Source organism: Spea bombifrons, chromosome 4 (assembly GCF_027358695.1).
Source record: "Spea bombifrons isolate aSpeBom1 chromosome 4, aSpeBom1.2.pri, whole genome shotgun sequence".
In the NCBI taxonomy this organism is placed as follows: domain Eukaryota; kingdom Metazoa; phylum Chordata; class Amphibia; order Anura; family Pelobatidae; genus Spea; species Spea bombifrons.
The window spans coordinates 6,820,785-6,831,321 of record NC_071090.1 but is presented as its reverse complement, the minus strand read 5'-3'; positions in this window follow the sequence as shown (position 1 = coordinate 6,831,321).

Here is a 10,537-nt window from a genome sequence, read left to right as displayed (position 1 = left end):
GGTGGTTGACAGAAAGTTTAATTAGTGTCACCTCCGCCGGATGATTCGGCCGCATGGCGGAAGTAGGAATTAGGGCAGAGAAGGAAGCATTTATAATATTAGACATATCCATGGGCCAGCTGTGGCTAATAATACTTTACCCAGCCAGCGCTTCCTATCATATGTGTCCAGGGGTCCTCAAATTCATACGAGAAACACTGGGATTAATATATGATGGACGCTTTCAATTTATCTTACACCATACGGGAATATGTTCCACTAAATGAATACAAAGAAAAAAAGAGAAATACAATTTTCTCAATATTAGCTTTTCTTAAAGAAAAAAGTGCTCACTATTTATTCACAATTTATTTCTGCAAATAAATTACCAATAATAATACAAGAAATTTTACAATTCGGGGACAAAGTGTTACATTTCGAGCAAAAGCAAATCTGGATTTCAAACCTTGTGCATTTGATTTGTTGGAATTTTGTAATTATACATTTTTTTTTTAGGATTTGATTTTTAGAAATATTTTTAGAAATATGCCGGAGACTCCGTTTTCTGTTACTCCGCTGCATTACGCTAGTTGCGATTCCTCAGAAAGATAAATGAACACAAAGGGAAATTAAATCATGTTAAAAAAAATGGGCAGACCCATTGATAAGAAGAGTTGTTTGTGCCAAGAAACATAATTGCTTATCTCAGTTAATTAAATAATGTGAAAAACTGCTGACAGAGAATTCTTCGGTTGATCTATATATTTAATTTAATTATTCGATGTACCAATTCCATATTTTCCCAGGAATTATCATGAGAGGCTATAAAAGAGAGAGCTTCTCTAACTTTAGACCTTCTTGGACATATCTGCCACGTGGATGTACCCCTTTTTCAGTTCAAGGTGATCAGAGCTGGTTGTGGGGTACCCAGGGGCTGGCATCAGTGTGGAACTTTGAGGTACGGATAGTTCGAGTAGCACTAGCCAGGTGCAAGACTTGTCGTTGACTGGGTCACCGATGAGTGGCAAGCAATGTGTCCACCATGCAGGGAGTGTTACACCGGGACTATCCATATATCTCTCAGGGACCCCCACCAGTCATCAAGATCTCATTGTTTAGTAAGTTTAAATTAACAAGTCATTGCTTCATATATTTTATTACGGTTTGTTATTATGAAATTGTCACCTTTTGCCTCCATGCCTCTGTGTCTTCATTGGACGTCACAAGGTTGCCATGTGGTTGCTGTGAATGAGCTCTAACACCATTAGAAACATCAATTATTGCTAAGCTCCAACTTTTAGGGAAGGTTTAAATGTCATGTGGCACAAACCTAAGCACTGATAGGCCATTGTCATAGTAACCTGTGACCCTGTTTTATGTGATTAAACATTTAGAGTAAATGTATATAAATAGCAGATTTATATAATATAATAATGAAGATTCTGGATATTTCCTTTCTAGATGGGCCTACGTGACTGGAAGATGTGTATTTGCAAAACCAGACTTTTTTTTCCATCAAAATCTTGTAGCTAATTGTTACTAATCGTGGCTTTAGATTCTCATTAACAGATTAATTAACTTTTAAATGAGGTCTTCCTAAAATAAAGCTTCCATAAGCCAAAAATCGTGAATTGCATGACTCGTAAAGCAATGACAGACACCAAGACAGATGCTAAGTGTACAAAAATAATTCTTAATGAAGTCAACTCTCAAGCTATGAGTCATTAATCATCAGATATTTATCATTTTTCGGCAATGATCACAGACAGAGTACTTTTTTTATTGTAAATATTCTGGTGGTGTAGGAAGGACTCATTAGCGGAGGGAAAAAAAATGGCTACTAGCATTGCAGAAGATGATGGGACAGTGTCCAGCGTGAAGAATGTTAGGTGACCCATGTGATAATGGAACCTGTTTCAGTCCATGTCCATTCTACAGACCTCCATCGATATTACAGCTCTCTGGGCCTGTCAGGGGTGACCAGAAGGTTTCCTCAACCAGCCCATGATCCCTCGGTACCTTCGAAAGTGAGATAGTGGAGCAACTCGGCAGGATGGGGCACAAAAATCTGGACTGTCGCCAGGAAACTGGTTTATTTGGGAGGTATGGATACATGATGATCATTCTCACTTCAATGGGCCACCATGGACCTGTGTGCTGAAGCCACAATACCGTTCTAATGCCCCATGTCTTTTTAATGCATATGTTTTCAGGTTTTGATTTGAGCACCGATAATTTGTTTCCCTTTGTTAACTATGGCTAAATTACATGTCATTGCTACCACCCAGCACGAGCAGGAACATGCAGATCAATCAGTAGAAACATTCCATTGGTTGCTGTGGAGACTACTCAAGAAGTTCTACTTATAAATATAATTAGAAGGCATAGAGTTAAATTTCATTTACTTGTTACACGAAGAGACACAGTACAGAAGGCCTAAAAACACCATCTATGAAAGGATTCATTTTGTACAATAGACTGCAAGCTCACAGGAGCAGGGCCCTCTTCTCCCTCTGTCATCACATGTTTCTGTTTAACATCATTTCAGTTGTAATGTTATTTTAAATTTCCACTCTCGTCTTTTTTAAGAGTGCTATAGAATCTGATAGGTGGATTTGTAATGTTTTCCAAATGTCACAGTCAATAAATAAATTAATTAACCTTGGCAGACTTCATGTTCTCAGAATCTGCATGATTCTTCCTCCGAACAAAGTTATCTCTCCTCTGTTGTGATTGTTGTTGATTGGTTGGTTGATCAACATAATGTATCAAAGAATAGTAAGAATATGAAGTTGTTGAATATATGAAGATCACTCTCTCTCACTTGATCTCTCACACTCTCTCATGCTCTCTCTCAATGTCTCCCTACCTTCTCCACCAACCACGTCTGAGTCCTAACCTCCTTTCCAAAAGCTCCACTTCTTGACGTGCCTGTTCTTGTGCTTTTCTTCTTCTGATTTCTTTCTTGCTCAGCTTCTCCCCGTTATCTGCTTTGTTAGCCTAGCCTCTAAAAAGGGCAGAGCCCTTCCAAATTTCATCCAAACCAAAAGGGCCGGTAAAAAAATCTGTTGTCCATGCTCAAAAGTCTATTAGCAATGACGTTACTCGTGATGCATTCAGCTTTAAGAAATACGCACAGGCATTCTGCTGAGCACTGTATATTGAGATATTTTGCCATAGGAGAACCATTGTCAACTCATGATAAATGCAGGTTACTGGCTGCCTAATTTGTAACTGCTGTGGTTGTCTACTAAATCATTTTCCTTAAGGCAGGCTTAGCCCTATAATCCGTTTAAATCAGCAGGCAAGCCCCCTAGAGAATCCTTGTCATAAATTATATACATGGTTAAAAATGACCACTAGGTGCTTGTAGTCATTGAATCTTTTGCCTCCAGCTTAATATCAACATATTTTCAGAAAGTTTGCAAGGCCTCTTAGTGAAAAAAAATTATGGGGTAAAAAACAGTAAGGTCGTTCATTTCATGGAATACTAATATAGGGGCGTTATATGTTCTCGTAACAGATCTTCATTAGTCCATAGTATTTTGGAATAACATCCCATTATGACCCAAAGTTCTAAGCAATAAGTAATTGCAATAAGTAGAAGAAACGAGTTTCTGCCGTGATGAATACTGGAGGCATGAAGGTTAAGTGGAGGTATATATACTGTCAAGCTTACAATGTCTGACTATTGCCCTACATAGCAATAAAATGAATTTAGGATTACAATTCAAACATTTAAATGTTGAGCACTTAACTGTGATAAGGATACACTTTCCTTTGATATAGGGGCGTACCTAGCGCATTTGGCACCTGGGGCGGATCCTGTATGTGGCACACACACACTTTAAAACTGCATAGCTTCTATCGTTATATACTGAGGCAGACATTGACAAGGGTACAGCATAACTGTTATCATTATATACTGAGGCAGACATTGACGGTGGTACACGATAATACCTATCATTATATACTGAGGCACACATTGATGGGGGTACAGCATAACACCTATCACTATATACCGAGGCACACATTGATGGTGGTACAGCATAACACCTATCACTATATACTGAGGCACACATTGACGGTGGTACAGCATAATCCCTATAACTATAAATTGAGCCAGACATTGACAATAATGCAGCATAACCCCTATCACTATATACTAAGCCAAACATTGATGTGGTGTAGGCCTACAACTTCAGTGACTGGCTTAGTATATAGTAGGGATGCATGGAAATGAAAATTCTGGACTGAAACCTATAATTCAGCATTCACTTGGCCGAAACTGAAAATTATCTCCCCGCACCTTTATAAAAAAACCAACAAAACCACACACCAAAATTGGACAAAAAAAATATATTAGGCCATTCTTCCTTACAGAACTGCTTAAGTTCAGCCACATTCCTGGGATGTCTGGAGTGAACGGCTCTCTTAAGATCATTTCACAGCAACTCTAATGGGTTAAGGTCTGGGCTCTGACCTTTTAAACCATTCTGTAGTAGATTTTTTTTGATGTTTAGGGTCATTGTCCTGCTGCATCACCCAATTTCTTCTGAACTTCATCTGGTAGAGAGCCACCCTAACATTATTCTGTATGATAAACCTTGATAAACTTGGGAATTCGTTGTCTCCTCGATGGTGGCCCTGAGGTAGCAAAGCAGCCTCGAATTATGATGTTCCCTTCATCGCACTTTACCATTAGGATGATGTTTTCATGTTGATATGCAGAGCCCTTCTTACACCATATGTAGTGCTGCATGTTTTTCGCGAACAATTCAACCTTAGTTTCATCCGTCCACAAAACATTTTCCCAACACAGGCAAAAACGCTAAAAATTGGCAAAGATAAACAGAAAATGAGCGCTGAATAGAGCAAAAAAAAAGCCATAGAAACAAGTAGAAAGAAAGATAGGAAATAATGTGTTTAATGTGTTTGTTAATCAGGGCAAGGCCTGTCCCGGGGCATTTCAACGAGGCTGACGCTACCACTTCTACTGAGGAACCTGGAATGGTGAAATTGTCAGTACGGACAAAATGCGGACATCTTGGTACTGTTGGAATATAGTCTTTCTGCAGGGCGGTTAGGAGACTCACAGGGCATTAATCAGGACATAAACAATCTTCGCATCAGCGCTGCTGTTAAAACATTAATGGACCAATATGTGTGTTTTAGTGCTTTAAAAATACAATATATACGTCGTTCAGCCAACCTCATCTATCCTTTCTTGTTTATTGATCGCTTATTATACTGGAAGCGTTGGCAGGATCTGGCACTAATAGAGGGTGAGATCATTGCGCTGGAATGTATTGGCATTGTTTCCACTCTAAATGAGTTAAATGACTTTTACGTTTCACATCAAGCCAGAGGGTGACAGCAAGCTGCCGAATGTCACTTTATGCTCTCACGAGAAACACAGTCACATTCTCCCCTCGCATCGAAGAAGATTTTATCCATTCGACAATTCATCCTGCAAGATAATAAGGCAGCAATAGGTGTAATGTGGAGCAGACACTGCATGCAGTATTGTGTAGATACTTTGGTCCCCTGAAGCTCTCCCCCTAGGGTGGCCATCTTGAGGGTCTTCTACACACATGGGCAGATTAGCCCAGATATACTCAGAAGGGGCAGTAAGTGATGAGAATCTGAGGTGCCCAGAAGGCCTGGTAACCAGAACTGATTTCCAGAGAATCCTGGACAAACCCAAAAGGATCCTGGGTATAAATATTAATCAGTACTTGGCCAGTTTTACTTTAATCAAACAGCATCTTGTCAGTTGCATGATACCTGGGAACTGTCTGGGTTTTACCCAGAGTCTCAGGGTGAAGCCCGCTTACACCTAAACTCTGAGTCTGTGTTGGTTACACTCACTTTCCATCCACTTCCGTTCCACTCCCCACCTTCCCAATGCCATCTGGGACTAGCCTTTAATGTTGTAGATCTTATTGGAAGACCATGGGCAAAATAGTGACATGAATGATGTCATTGGTGATGTGGTGGCATCACCAATGTCTTGTTTGAGGTCATAAATCATATTATATTTAAACTCAGTGGTTTAATCCTGATTAAAAAATTAAACACCAATGGGTCCATTATCATATTATTATACGTGTGTTTCAGTCAGCCCCAAATTTGTCTTAGGCTTTAGCCTAGAACTTCCTTATAATAGTTCTGAAAAATGATGTGCTTATTTTATATATTATTTTTTTTTAAATCTAAAAAATTATAATTATAATAAATAATGTTAATTAATTCTTCAGTTCTCTTTCTCGGGTAAAAAAAAGTCAATGAACTAGAAAAATAAATATTAAAAAATGATAGCTTAGCACAGCGTCCTCTTTTCTGCATGTGTATAAATTATCTTTGTGATAGCTTGCTGGGCTTCCACTGAAGCAAAGAGAAGCAGGCAACCCAACGGTCTTCAAAGTAAATGAACACAGTGGGTTTTATGTGAACCATACAGAGGATTTTCCTATATGAATATTTAGGTCAAGCCAAGCAGAGGCACGAAAGTAAGTTGCCTAGCGTGAAAGTTAAAAATAGATTATCAGTATTTAGTCTATAATTGGAGAAAGTGTTATTTTTCATTACTTTTGAATTTGGTGTCCAGAGACGGCATGCTGGACCTCCAGTCAGAGGGCATCCACAGTACCTAAAAACCCAACTACAGATCAAAAAAAGCTGGAAATAAAAAAAAAAGCATTAGATAAAACCCTAGATTTTTGAAAGTAATAAAAATGACACTGCATCTGCTGGAATAAGAATTATGCCCACAGTAAACCTTGTGATGTATGAAATAACATGGATAATGTGCAAATTATTTCAAAATATTTCATATTTTAATCGTCCTTCCCCCAAGAAGCGGTTAAGGTAGAAGCTTTATTTATTGGCAAACATGCTGCATTTTTATCATACTATATAAAAGTCCTGTTTACCTCCTATCCAACATGTTTTCCACAGGAAAGCCCCAGTTTTTGGGAACTGTACCCCTGTCCCATGTAACTGCCACGCTGTCTTGTTTTTTTGGGGGGGCTGGGTGTCATGAGTGGGTGTCATTAGCCATTTGGGGAGATCATTTGATGTCATAACATTGCCTCTATTGCGGCTACCACATTGCCACCTCAACACAATGACGTTGAGCGTTGCAAGGTGGTTCTTCTAGTAAGCGAGATGGTCAGTCCTGGCCTAGCCCCAAGTGCCTCTCCCTGCTTATGGTCACAACCTTGAAGCAAAGGTGTGTCTATCTATCTATCTATCTATCTATCTATCTATCTATCTATCTATCTATCTATCTATCTATCTATCTATATATCTATCTATACATATATTCCCTATTTCATGACTTGACCAGAGATGATTCAGGATGTGATAATCCTATGTTAAAAACTTCTGAGGCAGGGCATAGTTATCAGTGGGTATTATTACACCCTGACCACCAGCCTCCAAACGCTTGACTTCCGAACCTGCCATACTAACAAGTTCATTAAGCACAGCCAGCAATGTATTTACCTTTTGGCAATGCCCTAGGCTGGACCCAGAAACAGCAACCCCAGCCACCCCCTGCTCAACCAGCATCTTCCCTATGTAAAGGCATGGAGGCTGTGCTGAGCTGGTAGATGCTTCCATAGTGTAAATTGGCCAGTTGGGGGACATCATAGATCTCCTCTGTAACCAGCCCATTGGGCAGCAGCACACCAGAGGACCTGGTAGTCCAAGAGGGCAATCTGCCCCCAATTTTAGCATAATTCTTCTTTTAGAGTTTCACCCCATGACCATTGGGGCCTTTAATGTCAAGAGGTAAATGTGTGTTGTCTATGTGTCTAATCAAGTATGCTTCCATATAAAATTCTGTCTAGGAATGTTTTTTTGTAGTTTAATTTATATTTTGCATGTTCTAATCTTAGCTCATTACCATTTGTGCACCATATGGACCTCTAGGACCATAAGAATCAAGCAAATCCACGTTTTTACACATAAATACTATAGCACTGTGTAGAAATGTCATACGTACAAAAAAATCATTAAATATAATTATATTAATATTTTATCCCTTTGCCTTTCTTTTATTTTCAGTTACGGAAATATTGAATTTATGATGTGCCATAAACCTGTTGGATCTTTAACTATCTTGGACTGGCTTGTTTCTTTACATTTATGAAATACATTTATTATTAAAGAGACAGCCCAATGTGCTCTCCCGCTAGAAACAATGTTGTAGGGGCAGACGCCAACCAGAACATCTTGGCACCGCTATAGTCACAGCATTGGTGGCGCCCTAATGGCCTTGGTGGCTTCACAAGCCTTTCATATAAATTCATTCAAAAATGGCCAACTCATCTTTTTCACACACATGTTTTATTTATATTTACATACCTTAGAGTTGGAATATGGTTCTTGGCTTCCATAAAGTGGACACCTGAAAGCCATCAAATTAACACTGAATTTGAGGGGAAAATTGCATGTATGGAAGAATCTGACCCATTTTACAGAATCAACAACGTTATAGGTGAAAAGTAAATATTATTAGCATTATCCGTAAGTATACTCAATGGGTCTATCAGAGACCAGTTTTTGTATCTCCGACTTCCAACCTGCTTGAATGCCACCATAATAGGACCAAACAGGCGTTTATGCCAGTAGATGGCGGCAGCCAACTGAAATCTAAGCTTGGTGCTGAGCACAAGTTGGAAGGCACTCAAGAAACTTGATCGAACCATTTTCCTCTGTGGCCATCATAATACCATAGGATCTGGCTCAGTCAGCTTAATGATGGGACATGCTCGCTAAAAGCTGCTGTCTCGAGCTCTACACAACCACTCGCTCTTGGAAGGAAACATCAACAACATTGATTACATTTTACTTTAGAATCACTGCGGAGGCTACATAAACATTCAGCCATAGCACAGCGTCACGGTGAGTGAAAACCCTGATGAAGGTCAAGGTGATTTTTAAAATTCTCATTTCTATGTTCTAAACATTCTTGAATGTTCTCACATTCCACCCTCTGGTTCCTACACTCTTCTTTTTATCAAACATGTTTATCTCTGTTTATTCTTATGAAATAGTTGGATCTTTCTGTCATGTCTTTCCTCTCCATCTACTCTTTTGGTGTATACGTACATATTAAGGATCTAAGTCCATGTGGGAACACTTTGGGATCCACCATGTTTTGATGACAATCCACCAAAAGCTATTGAGCTGGCTGTGAGGGTATCATGGCTGATAAATATTCAATTAAAGGTTAATATGCAAAATGAATATTAAACCTATTGTAAATCTGGATTATATCGTTCTGTTTTTAGATTTTCCAAATCCATATAAAAGTATAGGATGAACGGTTTTGCAAAAAATATTACACATCATCATTTATTTAAAATGTTCTTCAGATGACCTTCCAGAAAAATGCATCTATCCTTCTATTGAATAAAATGAAAACATTCCTTGTTTGGACCTCACATGCATCCTGTACATCTATAACATGGATTTTTCCTTGAATCTTTGCGATTTTTAAGAGTTTGTCGACTTATAATACATTTATAATTAAAAATATATTATAAGATATATTTTTATAAATAATAATATAATATATTATGCATTTATCTCCTGCAGCAATGGTTTTTCTTAAACAAAAACTTCAAAAATTGATTTAGGTATGTTTGGTCAGATGTTCTAGAAAGAAAACAGCCAACACTGATACATAAATACTCAATTTAATCAAAGAACATGGGGTTTATGTATGGAAAATGATTTTTCTGTAACTTAGTTTTGTCCTTATAGCAATGAATGGTATGGTCCATTGAGCAGGAACATTCCATATTCCAAACCATGTACCAGAATCGAATTTTTAAATAACCCTTTGTCCATTAGAATGGTAATTCCATATATGATGTAAAGACTCGGGCTTTTAGGGAATCATTTGAACCATAAGATTTTCCATTCTTTTTTGTAAGTTTAAGTTGTATTTTATCGTATTTACTATATTGCGGAATAGGTAGATTGCCTGCTCTTCTGCCCACTTCTGCACCAGTGGTACACATTGTTAAAAAATATATTTTCGTCTACGGTAAGTGGAAAAAGTCTTGAACAGAAGTCCTATATCAATACGCCTATCCCTTAAATGAATCAAGCTTCCAACTTAAACTTGCAATTTGCTGGAATGTGTATGAGAACTGCGGGTAGCTACGGTGATATATTTAATCTTTAACCTAAAATTGAATCTGTTTCTTTCTATCTGTCTTCAAGCTGTTTTTTTATGAACAAAAAATAGGTAATTCTGTTCAGATCAAAAAAAGGACATTTTTTGTGTTACCCTGTAAGTCTCAGCTTTATCTTGGCACCAGAGGAGTGGGAATAAAACAAAGACTAATAGCATGTGTAACCAACAGCATATAGGTAGGTTGATAACAGATTACCCTTTAGTCTAGAACAGTCAGTACAGAGCTAGTAGCGAGATGTGCTAGTAGCGGCGGTGGATTCTGGTGAATACAGCAGGTCCAGGGGGGCAGCAGGCCTATTACGTCAGTCAAAAGGGAGGTCACTGATCTCCCCAACAGGCCCA